We start from the raw sequence: 13614 nt of genomic DNA, 5'->3' as shown, positions 1-13614 counted from the left end.
TTGCTATCTAGTTTAGGTGTAGGCATGGACATAGGGGGAGTGTTGTTCTCTCAATGAACTCTCCCTCCCCCCATCATGCATAAATAGATCAACTCTTTCACATTAGCCATTTTTGATGGTACTTGTGCTTCAAAGATGAGTTTTGGTCATGGGCCCAAGGATAATTCTTCGCGGTGCCATACCATCTTACTCAAACATAGGTGGCTTCGGCCACTGCCCTCTCCTTTGAGAGGTTTTGTCGCTTGGTGTTTTCTTGTTGTCTTTCTGCTTCTGGTTCATGCGTGCTTTGTGGTTTTTCTTGTGTGAAAAGTTTCATTGCAAAGGCCTTCTTCTTTGTAGAAACTGGCTGTGTCTTGAGCTCACGGTACTACCGCGGCCAGCTATGGTACTACTGCAGCCAACCACGGTACTACCGCGTATGGGAGCACGGTACTACTGCCCCCACACGGCAGTAATTTTTTACTGCCGCCTGGGTGAGCGGTACTACCGCTTTGGTGCGGTACTTCCGCCCAAGCGGTACTACCGCGATGACCTGCGGTACTACCGCGACGGTTTGGGCGCGTGGGGATAAGGACAGGCAGGGGGAGTTCTAACTCCCCCATACCCATTCGCAGTCCCCTACGTTGTCTCTCTCTCTCTCTCCCTTGCTCAAGATCGGAGCCGGCGTTCGTCGCCGGATCTCCTCCTCCGGCTGCCCTCCCGTGATTCCGTCCGGTGGGATCGTTCCCCACCACGTGCTCTTGCAATGGACCCAGGTTTTTCCCCTTTCTTTTCTCGTTTTGTTGAGTTCTTGGCCTCTAGGTTGTTGGGGAAAACTTGTGTGTTCTAGTGTTTCTTAGGCTTTTTCCTTGCAAGAGTAGGATGAAGGAGAGTAGCTTGGCCTAGGGATTATACTTGTATTTTTGTCTTGTGATAGATTAGATCACCGTAGCACCGCCGTTGTTTCGCGGGTCTTTTCAGATTCGAACTGCTGTTTGGATCCGACGCGACGCGGTACTACCGCCCGTCAGGCCCGGTACTACCGCTTGTACGGTACTACCGCTTGTCGGATGCAGTACTACCGCGCTCACTGCGGCACTAGAATTCTACTTCCGCTCCAACCATGGTACTACCGTGACCGTGCACGGTACTACCGCGTTTTGGAGCGGTACTAATTTTTTAGTACCGCAGGCAGTGGCAGTACTACCGCGCCTCTCATCTATCGCATGACAATTTTCTTGTATACTTTCTATGTGTTTCTTGTGCTTTGTCGTGGCCTTTGCATTGATCTTCTTCGCGTTCGTTGGTGTTTTGCGTGTGTGTGTCAGGTGGTGGCTCTCGCCGGTCCAATCCCAGTCGTGACACTGGCTCCAAGCATCTGCGCAACCCAGGTGAAGCACCAGAGGGCTCCTCTGCCTCCAAGCGCAATGTCAAGACAACAGCTAGCAAGTTCAAGGAGCCTGCTAAGGGCATGGATGAGATGCCCCAGTCTGAGTACGTCCGTCTCAGGCAGCTTCACTCGTATGTGCACCCTCGTTCCTCTATGAGAGGTTGTGAGCTGTTCTGGAACAAGCTACAGACCAACATCTATCTGGATGTCATCAAAAACAAGCAAAATACCTTCGTGGATGTGAAGTGGATTGGCATGAACCACATGAGGAAGGATCAGTTCCGTGATTACTTTGGAGAGGCTCTGGACTTGGTGGAGCAGTTTGGTATTGAGCATGTGATATCCTTTCACCTCGACTATGACCCTGAGCTTATTTGTCAGTTCTTTGCCTCGGTATACTTTCACTCTGATGAGGCACTGAGGATGACCTGGATGTCCAATGGCCGTAAGCTGACTGCTACCTGGAAGGAGTTCATGGATTTGCTTCAGGTTCCTGATGATGGGCTCAACACTCTAGTGGGTGTTCGCCCCCATGCTAATGCTGATTCTGCCAACAAGGACAAGCTTGCACCATATTATGTTGAGAAGGCGCTCGCCAATGGCAAGACATGGTTGGTGCTAAACTCCTTTCTGGACATCATGTATCGCATCTTCTGCAACTCCTTATTCCCTCGAATTGGTGACAAGGACAAGGTTCATGCCTATATGGTGGATATGATGCTCATTTGCGAGGAGGCTCGTGTGTCTCAAACTCAGCCACTTGATGTCTCACATATCATGCGGTGTGAGCTTCGGTTTGCAGTGTTCAACCGCAAGGTGCCTATCTACGGGCCGTATCTGTTTCTGCTGATCTCGAAGACTTGGGAGAAGATGTTCCCTGGTGAGGAGTTCCTTGCTCCAGACTGGATTCGCCATGATCCCATCTGTCTGCGTGTCAAACCCAACTGGGCCAACACCACTACCCGTGCCGAGGCGTCTGCTGCTAGGGCTGCTGTTGATGAGGAGGATGCTGGAGCCAAGGATGTTGCTGAGGGCCGTGCTGCTAGGCCTTCCCAGAGCTCCTCTATGCCTTCATGGGCCAAGAAGCTGAAGGACAAGATGAAGACTCTTTTCTGCATGCAAGCCAAGGGGCAGTACAGGACTCACGTGGCGTCCAAGGAGAGTCGTCGCAGGGACAGGAAGATCTTGCAGCTCTATGGTGAGGATGTGTCTGGCGGGTCTGAGGAGCGCATCACTCCAGAGGCTGAGTGGATGGAGAAGCAAGGCTACAGGTGGACTGATTCTGAGGAGGATGTCGAGGAGACCATCCCTGCTGCCACGGCGATCGACGGAGAGGGTTGGGACGAGTTCCCTGCTTGAGCCACCTCTTGTGTGTAGGTGTCCTCTCTGCCTTTTTGGCGTCTCGATGCCAAAGGGGGAGAGAGTGTAGGGATTTGCGAGTCGTGTGTGTCATCTTTCGTTCGTGTGTCGGTGTGTTTGCTGCCTTCTCGTTCGAACTATTTGCTGCTTTCTCGGTTGAACCTCGGTTGCTTTACTATGGTGTAAGACATATGCACTCTATCTATCTTAGCGAGCTTGTGATATATTGTGCTACCTCTGTGCTATGCTCTACTTAGATGTTTTTATCATGTCTTTGCCTCTAAAATATAGGGGGAGCGTTGATCCTAGTGTGTGTGCTATGCAGTCCAAAGCATCTTTCTAGAGTGCACACATCTAGGGGGAGCCCGTCTATACTTTAGAGAGGTGGGGTTTGCCCTTGCTCAAAATTATCTTATCTATGTGCAAATCCCGTGTTGTCATCAATCCACCAAAAAGGGGGAGATTGTAAGGGCATATTTATCCCTTAGGTGTTTTGGTGATTGATGACAATGCTTTTGCGGACTAATCGTGTGCCTTGAGTTTCTCAGATACTTCATCACTAGGCACGAGACGATTCGGTACCCCTCAGAGACTATTGAAGTCGGCGTTGTTCTACGTTTCTCTTTGGTGGATTTGAGTCGTAGGAGAGCCGTACTATTAAGAGGGGGTCCGCGTCAGAAAGGTTTGGGTGGAATCAACACGTACACTTGTCCTACCTTTCCTTGCACTTTGGAGCATCTCTTCGTTATCCTAGTTGTGCCGAAACCTGACGGCTACTGCTGTACTTGCGGTAGTACCGCAAGTACCAGCGGTAGTACCGCTGTGGGTCACGGTAGTACCGCTCCTCTGGAGCTGTAGTACCGTGGCTCCCAGGCCTAGTGCCGCTCCGGTACGGTAGTAGGGGCGGATGTAATTTTTTACATCCGCGCCCTCCACGGTAGTACCGCTCGCTCTGCGCGGTAGTACCGCGGGAGGTCACGGTAGTACCGCTCCCTAGGAGTCGTAGTACCGTGGCCCTCCTACCTTGTACCGCAGCGTCACGGTAGTAGGAGCGGATGTAATTTTTTACATCCGCGCCTCAACGGTAGTACCGCGCTTCGTGCATGGTAGTACCGCGTCGGATTTTTGCACCACCTCATTTTCAACGGAAGTAGGCACGGATGTATTTTATTTCATCCGCGCCCTTCCCAGGCAATGACTTTTCTGCCTTGCGGTAGTACCGCAAGGGGGAGCGGTAGTACCACACGAGCGGTAGTACTGCACCCTAGCCAGGCAAGTTTCGGCCTCTGCTGCCGTCGCGGAAGTACCGTGGTCCGCCACGGTAGTACCGCGCGTCCTCGCGGTAGTACCGCGCCCCTGGAGTGGTAGTACCGCGTGTCGTGGGCTGAACATGTGGATAACGGTTGGATTTGTCCCACGACTATATAAGGGGCGTCTTCTTCCTCTAGTTGACTACCTCTTCCATCTCTAAGCTCCATTATTGCTCCAAGCTCCATTTTCGCCCGATCTCTCTCCCTAGCCAATCAAACTTGTTGATTTGCTCGGGATTGGGTGACAAGGGCCCGATCTACACTTCCACCACAAGATATTTGATTCCCCCCACTTATCCCTAGCGGATCTTGTTACTCTTGGGTGTTTGAGCACCCTAGACGGTTGAGGTCACCTCGAAGCCATACTCCATTGTGGTGAAGCTTCATGGTGTTGTTGGGAGCCTCCAATTGTTGTGGAGATTGCCCGAACCTTGTTTGTAAAGGTTCGGTTGCCGCCTTCAAGGGCACCAATAGTGGAATCATGGCATCTCGCATTGTGTGAGGGCATGAGGAGAATACGGTGGCCCTAGTGGCTTCTTGGGGAGCATTGTGCCTCCACACCGCTCTAACGGAGACGTACTTCCCCTCAAAAGGAAGGAACTTCGGTAACACATCCTCGTCTCCACCGGCTCAACTCTTGGTTAACTTACCCCTTTACTTGTGCAAGCTTATTTGTGTCTCTATCTTTGCTTGCTCTCGTGCTTGTGTTGTTTGCATCATATAGGTTGTCCACCTAGTTGCATATCTAGACAACTTACTTTGATGCAAAGTTTAAATTGGTCAAGAAAAGCTAAAAATTGTTAGTTTCCTATTCACCCCCCCCCTCTAGTCAACTATATCGATCCTTTCACAGTGGAGGTGCATCGATCCCATCGTCTACAACATGGGCTTGGTATCTCCGGTGATCTCTCTTTCATAATTGACCTCAAAAGCACATGTGTAGTATCATAGTTACATTTACTGACGCATACCACTATGATTATTTAGCTCTTGTTGCAGATCCATTGTCTTTCTCCTGAAGTTCAGTAGTTACTTATCGAAGATAGAAAGGAGAAGATTCGATGTCATGCCACTCAGGTATCAGTATTGTACCTATATTTTTTTTGACTCTTTGGGTGTTGTGTAGCTTAGCTATTATGTGAGATCAAAGGGAATTAACTCCAGCAAATTGATACAAAGATAATTTTTGAGGTTGTGTGTTTTCTTTTCTGTTAGTTGTTACAGGCAATTGATTTTCGCGGCTTGGGCTGCTGGTCATAGTCTATGACAGGGACATTGGATTAGAAAAATGTGCTATCTAGAACATGTCTCATCGTTGCCAGTTGGAATCACAAACCATGCTAATGTTGCCAATTTTGTCTTCATTCACAGATTTAGTTACTAGATTCAGTGATTCTAAATCTAAGTTTCAGGGATTTACAAAGAGCAACATTCAGGTTCACATATATAGGTCATAGATAATGATCTGTTCCAGTCCTTGGCCATGGAGTTCATTCTTGCATATGTATTGTGCTCTTAAAAGCAATTTTTGATGATATGTCCGACATCACCTAATTTTTTTGTGAACACTTGCTAGATTATATGGTACATTTGAGTTTATGCATTATCTTATTTTCTTCTGATTTTGTATATGACAACATAGTTATAGCAATGGTTCTGGGCTGGGAGTCATGAAGATCGCTGCCCCTAAATGCAGCCTCTAGAAAGGTTAGACATTTTCTATTCATTTCAGAAAGTATTTTCTGGAGCCTACCCGAGCCATAAAATACTTCCAGGCATCTCGAAACAAAGAACTGATTACCCATTCATCTTCAACAATAAGCATCCAGAGGTTTGCTAGCAACCATAAAATAGAAGTTAAAGGCTCTATTTAAACAAGTCTGACCAAATTTTTGCTGTGGCCCAATGATCAAAACACTAGATGAGTCAAACAATGCTATACCTCCTCACCAACCCGCAACTATGGACACGAAGAGAAAACAAAATAAGTAATAATTTTATAACTCTTTGTATAGATCAATTAGTTCAGGCCAATTGAACATGAATTCAAATGAAGATTTTTGTTAGCAGGTACTCTTTAGCTAAATGAAGTACTGAATATAGAGAAGCTGAAACCACCAACAGAGAGAGGTACCGAATTATAAAGATATTTCCTATTCACCATTGAATTTCTCTTGAATGCTATATTTACAGGCCATCGGAAAAGAGGTAGATCTTCCAGCAAGAGAACTTCATCTCAATTTGTCATATGGCATAAACAACAATGTGACAATGAACAAGTAACAAGGTTGTGAGTATAATCGGAACAAAAATATATAGGTACTATCAGTTCTCTTATCCAAATAAAATTAGCCAAAAGTATGTTCCTCTCTGCTAACCTGATTACACAAGTACAACTATACTAATAATGTTGATTTTTGAACAACAGAGATGACATGGTCAAGCACGCATGTGAGCAGCTGCAAACTATACGTCTACCTAAAATTACTTATACTATGGCTTAAATCAAGAATAAGTGATCATTACATGTATCAAGTACAAGTGTTATCCAAATTAACTCTCATTATACTATTGATGATCCTATACATGTATTTTCACAATACATGGATAAGAAGGAATAGAAATATTTGCTTGAATGATTGTTAATATTTCTCAATGCATCTATTCTTTTCTACAAATTCCCGCAGCAACGTGTGGGGTATCATCTAGTAATACCATATAGATGTGATCAGCTTCCAAATAGATCACTTCTCTCTCCGATTTATGTTTCCGCCCGATCCCCTTCCATACTTAGGGCATCTCCAGCCGCGCCCCCAACAGGCCCTCCCCAAGCGATTTTGCCGCGCCGGCGCCAAAAAAAGCTCCAGTCGCGTTCCCAGAAGCCCGTTTTTCGCCGGCTCGAGCCAAAACTGGTGCCAGCGGACCCAGGCCGAACCCGGCGCCCTGGGGGGTGCTTGGGGAGCCGGCACAAGCGAAAAAGGTGCGTGGGCCCGCCCTGGAGGCGACCCGAGGGCCTTTTCCCGCCGTTTCTTGACGCTTTTCCCTCGCATCTCTCCTGCTCGCTCGCCTTCCTCCCGCCATTCTCTCCCTTTCTCCCGCCAAACCCCCTCCCGCTCGCCTTCCAGTCGCCGCCATGCCGCCGAAGAAGTACGCCATGCCGCGCGCGGCGGCAACCGCGACTGGCGCCGTGGCCCAGCCGAAGCAGAGGAAGCCGAGGGCGCCGCCATCGAAGCCACCGGGCCTGTCAAACGCCGAGTGGAGGGTGGAAGTTCAGCGGCGCGAAGCAGTCACCGCCGATAGGCCCGGGCCGTCCTACGCGAAGAGAAGACCGAGGCGCGGTGGTCGTCGCTAATGAAGAACAACACCATCAAGCTCGACCTGCTCCGGACGAACGTCGCCGCGAAGAAGAGGAACACCGACATGGCTTTTCTGATGGGCGGGGCGGACATGATCCAGAGCAACGACGAGAAGCTCAAGGCGTGGTACCTGGTGCAACGCGGCCTCATCCTGAACGAGCTGCCGACGGCAACGCCGACGACGCCCACGACCACACGGACGCCAAGCCCGAACGACGCATCTACATCGCCGCCCAGCAGTGCCGAAGCCGCGCCGACGCAGCCCAGCACCGAAGCAGCTCCGACGCCGCCGAGCCCGCGCACGCCGACTCCGCCAACGCCTGGAGCCGACCCCGCCGAGTGAATCGTTGCGCACGCGAACTTGCAGCGGTGACGCTCTGTTTTTTGTAACGCCAGACTACGTCCGATCGCCGGATTTGCGGCGTCTTTTAAGAGCGGGAACGACGAAATATAAATTTCCCGCATCCTGGGGCCGGCGCGTAAGAGCGTGACTGGGAGCTAGGTCGTCCCCGGAAGCCGAACTAGCGCCGGCACGCCCCCAGACCGCTCTATTTAGGCGCCTTGAGGGGCCGAACGGGTGGAGATGCCCTTAGGAAGTAGAGATCCCTCGTGCCCCCTCGCACGAAAAAATTTGGACGACGACCGCGGCCCCCTCGAACAAAAATAAACTGGACAAATCGGACGAGCGAGGCCCCTTGCACGACCCTGGAGCGAGCCAGCGAGGCCCCCTCGCACGAAAAAGAATCTCACGCCCTCGATCTATCCGCTACCACGACCGGAACGAAGCCCCAGGCGCCACCGATCCCTTCGCCGGCGCCGAGATCCTAGAGGAGGAGGCGCCGCCTTCGTTGCGGACCTCCAGGTCGCCGTCAGGACACCGCTGCCGAGGTCCGCCTTCGACTGGATCCCTTCGCGTGTTCATGGTCACCGCGCTTCGTCTCTCCGTCCGCCGCCGCACTGCCTTCCGTCCATGGTCGCGCTACCTGCCCCGCTTCTTCCTACTGCTTCTCCAGCTCACCGCGACGCCATGCCGGGATGGAGATCGAGGACGAGGTGAGGAGGGCCGAGGGTTCCTTCCGCCCGAGATCGAGGACGAGGTAATGAGAGCCGAGGGTTCCTTGCGCCCGCTCCTCTCCCAGATAGCCCTCGCGTGTGCTAGGGTTCCTCGCGCCGCTGCAGCATAGGAGCTCCTCGATCAGCCCCGCCTCCTGCTGTTGCGCCCATGCTTCCCTCTCGTATTCCCCGCCGGTCGCCGCCTTCCTTGGTGGTCGCCGCCTTGTGTTTGGTGAACTCAACAGCCCTGGTCTGACGCACATGGCGAAGCCACCCCCTTCACAGGCTACAGCCTTGGTCGAATTCGGTTGTCTTCCTCCACTCCGTTCACCTGCCGCCGCGCCTTACCTCTCCACTCATGGTGAGCCCCTACGGAATGCTTTATAGTAGGAAGATTGGCTTATGAGTTGGTGCATACCTTCAAGATCAAATCAGTTGTTTGTTCACGTGGTGTTAACTGGTATGGTTTTATTCTATTGTGAATTTTTGATTGTGTGCAAAGGGGACATATGTTCAACTGATTAGATCAGTTTGTTAAATGGAATGTGTTAAAAAGTATACCTGCTCTTTCACATGGTTACTGGTAAGCAATTTTTCTCTGCCACTTTTCGTGATGCAGGATGGAATTGGATCCAGACTTGGTAGTTTGAAATTATTCTCTGTCGTAAGTTGCATATCCTAAACAATAATTTATGACATTTCATTTTCGTTCTTATGATATAAAGTTCAGTGTTACTTTCATTCCGTTTCATGGTAATGATGCGTTGTATGTGTTTTAGTAAATGGAGGAATCTGAAAAAACACAGTGATTTAACCTTACCCTGTTAAATGCTTATATGCATGTTCGTTCTGTTCAATTAAAGATAACCATGATTATAGGAATATTAACACGATTCTCACCACCCTTCATCCTTAATTTATAATGCAAATAGTGGACTAATGCTGGATCTTGCACAGCCAACTTTCCACTTTTATCACAAAGGTGAGAAGGCTAGCGAACTGGTCGGTCTCAACATGAAGAAACTTGAAGCTGCCATGGAAGGTCCAGAAGTAAGAACTTATTTTCATCTTTTTCTGTAGTACATCAGTTCTTTTCTATGGTACAATACACACAAGTATACAAGTTTAGTGTTCATGGTTGATTTATAAATGCAGATTTATGGATGATTGTTTATTTTACTTGAGAAGAAGTAATTGACGTGTTCAAGAACAACTGTCTGAACTGTCATTTTGCGAGTGCATATATATGATTTACATATAGATCAAGCTTCATTGATTATTGTGACATATGTACTAATCAGTGTAGTCTATTTACATCGACATGCCAACCTGCAGGAGCCGAGGCAGCAATAGGGCGGTGCAGCTGGACCTAGAGGTTGCCCCATGGGCCCATCGCTATTGGTTGAGGTGAAGTAGGTGAATAAGAAGGGGGTGGCGACGAAGGTGGCAGAGTGGCAGATGGCGGAGGTGGAGGAGATCAGCAAGTAATTCAAGAGGGAGGTGGTTCTCGTCAACGGCTCAGAGGTGGAGCAGGTGGACAAGGCCTCTTTCTTGCTCAACAAGATTTCTGAGATCTGTTAAGTTTAATTTTTGGAATGCTAAGATCTGTTCATATGCTTTGTTTACTAGCTAAAAAATTGCAGCAGATAGGGACTGAAAATTGTTGATTTTGCTCAACTTGGTGCAGATTGATGAGTACTCAATCAAGATGAACTGACCATCATATCCGTTGTGCCCAAACTAACGTATTAGATTCTTTCTAATTATTGCGACCACATTTCAAAGTAAGAACACAATGATGCAAAGGAATCTCATTATCTAGCCATATGTAATCTCAGTTTCTTAGAGGGTGCTTGGATACAAGGGACTATTTTTAGTCTGACTAAAAATAGTCTCTTTTAGAGGCTAAAGTTCCAAGCTCCCCTGACTAAAGAGAGGCTAGGACTAGTCTTGAGGCTAAAATCTTTTAGTCATGGGAAACCTACTAAAATATGTATTAGCTCTCTCTCTCCTCATTTAATTCCTCTCTTTAGTTCTGGATTGGAGGGTTTGGAGGATAATAAATGCTCAATAATTAGATTTTAGTCTCTTTAGTATTTGGATCCAAGCATGGGTGAGACTAGCAAGTTTTAGTCTCACTACTTTTAGTCATGGGACTAAAACGTATCCAAGCATGCTCTTACTACGCAAAACTGTCATAGGAGTAAACCCACATTAATGTCGCTCCATTTTTGTTGTCTATTGATCTATGACAAAGGGGATGTGCTGGAGCCAGTGCCCGTTGCTATGCAAACAAAGGAGTGGATCTGGCAATATTACAATCAATAAAGGTTATCTTTCCTATGGCTTTTGTTATTAGGTACATGCAGATGTGTGTGTCACTTGCTTAGATCATATCTGGTTCCCAAAGTTTTAGATGTTTCATATAACCATCAGTTACCTTTCAAAAAAAATATGACCATCAGTTATCCCATTGGCAGTGCTTGTACATGTTTTTTATCTGCTTTAAAAATTTATTGTGAAGCAAAATAAAGTTGTATGTAAGAATATCCAAGATTGTGTTTATATATACAAGGATCGCTTCAAGTTACCACTTTTTTTAGTGAAGCATTAAACTGAGAATGTAGAATGGGTGACCAAAATACTTATGAATGTACCGCAGCAGGAACTGAAATTAGTCTACCTTGTGATGTGTGTGTGTGTGTGTGTCCACTTATCTCTGGTCCAGGTTTAGTTATCCCTGATGCTTGGTTTTCATTTTCTACCAGCGCATAGTTGTTGTTTCTGAATGTTATGAGTGATTGAAACTTCATTAAAACAGAATAGCACAGCCAGAAGGTCTTAAGAGACTCTGTCCTCTTTCAATGCAAGCTTGCCGGTAATTTCAGTAGCAATTATTGTTTACGTGTTTTTGTTCTTCATTTTTTTGCTGATGTCACTTTTAATTAGTGGCATCATATGCACCATGCATGGCGCCACCCACTTTACTTTCTGGAGTTTGGACCAGTGCGTTTAGTATTTCCTAGAGGCCTTCAAAAACAAATATGAGATCCCAACTATTCTTCCCAATCATATATCTCATCTACTCCCTTGAACGAATTTTGTTTCTCCTAAGCGAATCTATTATTATTCCCCTTGCACCTCATGAAAAAAGTATGAGTTCTTAATTATTCTTCCACTCGATCATATTCACCTGCATCTACTCAGTTGAATGAAATCATGTTTTCTTCTTAGTTACTCCCTTGATTTTGTGCAAGTGCTACACAGGAGTACCCAGGACTACTCTTAATATTAATGGCTTCAGGCTAGGTTTTGTTTAGAACATAAATTTTAACATATGAGTCTAGATATTGCATGCTTTAATATGCTGGATATGTGTATTTGGATGGTGTAAGTGCAACTCCGGTTCACCAACCCTGTCATGAAGGCTGGCAGGAGCACCGCGTGACAACACATCTAATGATTCAGAAACTATTCCAGTTGAGACGTTTCAATTTTTTGCTTGATTTCACACGAAAACACATGTTGCGTAACAAAATTCATGTAATGTGTGTAATAGTACTAACTGGTATATGTTTGTTCTGGTCTCAACATATCACCGAGGCATGCAGCGAAGGAACAAAGTTTAGGACTGCATAAGAATTTCTTGATTTTAGAAGGAAAACTAAGGTGCATGCAAGATTACTTCTAGGCTAGGGCTGGAAAAAAAGCTCGAAGCTCGCGAGCTAAACGAGTAGCTCGTGACCCGGCCCGAATCGACTCGAACTCTCCGAGCTTTAGTTTAAGATCGTTTATAGACCAAGTTAAACGAGCCAATCTCACGAGTACTCGTGTAACTCGTTAGGCTCAGTACAAAAGATCATACACTCCCAATGCAAAAAAAATCAGCCACTCAGCACCCAATGTCACAGGCGCACAACACAAGGCCTAGCTGTTGAAGGCCTAGCCGCCTAGGAGATTCATGCGTTACAGGGAAATTACTATTGTTTAGTGATATATATGTTTAATATATACATAATCATATTTTTAATATTTGAGGATTTTATGTTCATATCTTTAACGAGCTTAGCAAGCTAAACAAGCCAGCTCGCGAGTTATACGAGTCGAGCCAATCTTGGATTTGAGCTCGTTATAATAACGAGTCGAGTCGAGCTAGCTCGTTAACGAAACGAGCTCTAGCGAGTTGAGCCGAGCTGGCTCGACTCGGCTCGAATTCCAGCCCTACTTCTAGCAAACCTTTTCATACTCTACTCTACTGATTTTCTCAAGGCTTTCTATCAAATTAAATGACACATTAAGATTTTGTTCCGTCATCATAATATTTTCTGTATAATATTTTTTTTTACCACAAAAGTCTTGCTATGCTAGGCCTCCATTGCTGCTGTTGAAGAGAATGGAGTCATCGTCGAGTCGCTCGAGAATTGTTGAAGGAGAGAACAAACTACTACAGTACCCAACAACTTATGCAGGTGCATTGCCCTATATTTTCACCACTGCAGGACCTTCCAGTTTGTGTATTTGTCTATAGAGAGTTGTACTGGTTAGTAGTTAGTGCAAAAAGCATGTTCTATGTTCCTTTTTTCTTCTTACTTTGGTGACTCCTTACTTTGGTGGTAGGAGGCATGATCTCGACCCTGCTCAGCCACACCGCTTCACTATAGTTGCTTCTCTGAGTCTCGGTCATCTTCTTCGCCACTGGTTCGGTAATCCTCCCGGTTTCCTTCGCTGCTCCTTTCTTGTGCTCTCTGACGCACACAATAATTGATCGACGTGGGTCTTGTGATGCCGGCCAACGAGCTATCACTCTTGTGAAGTCTTGTGATACTGGCCATCGAGCTATCACAATTGTGACGCCATCCATCGAGCCAGGGCAAGATTGGTTTGTTCACGGAGTGTCATGCCTGAATGCTTGCTTAATTTAGGTTTATAGGTAAGAGGTACAACTGAACCATACTAATTCTCAGATCAGATTTGGGCATACAAATAGCTCTCAATTATATAGAAAATAAAAAATGGATGTAGTAGCATATGTTCAGGCTAAGCGTAAAAATTAGACCAAAGGATGGGATCACTCCTATTCTTTCATGTTTAGTAGTATTATTGTTTTGCATTGCAGATGTTGCATGTTATCCCAAAGGAATCAAACCGTCGGTTTTGCCATCTCATT

General features: G+C 46.8%; 1 long non-coding RNA gene across 1 annotated transcript; it reads left to right on the top strand.

The window, feature by feature from the left end:
• The first annotated feature begins 8186 nt into the window (after positions 1-8186).
• Positions 8187-10155, top strand: LOC119305699. Its single transcript, XR_005148747.1, has 3 exons — positions 8187-8808; positions 9405-9497; positions 9783-10155. It is a non-coding gene; the product is annotated as an uncharacterized LOC119305699 (long non-coding RNA).
• The last annotated feature ends 3459 nt before the right edge of the window (positions 10156-13614 follow it).

Source organism: Triticum dicoccoides, chromosome 5B (assembly GCF_002162155.2).
Source record: "Triticum dicoccoides isolate Atlit2015 ecotype Zavitan chromosome 5B, WEW_v2.0, whole genome shotgun sequence".
NCBI classification, from domain to species: Eukaryota; Viridiplantae; Streptophyta; class Magnoliopsida; order Poales; family Poaceae; genus Triticum; species Triticum dicoccoides.
This window is presented reverse-complemented; position numbering and strand designations above follow the sequence as displayed.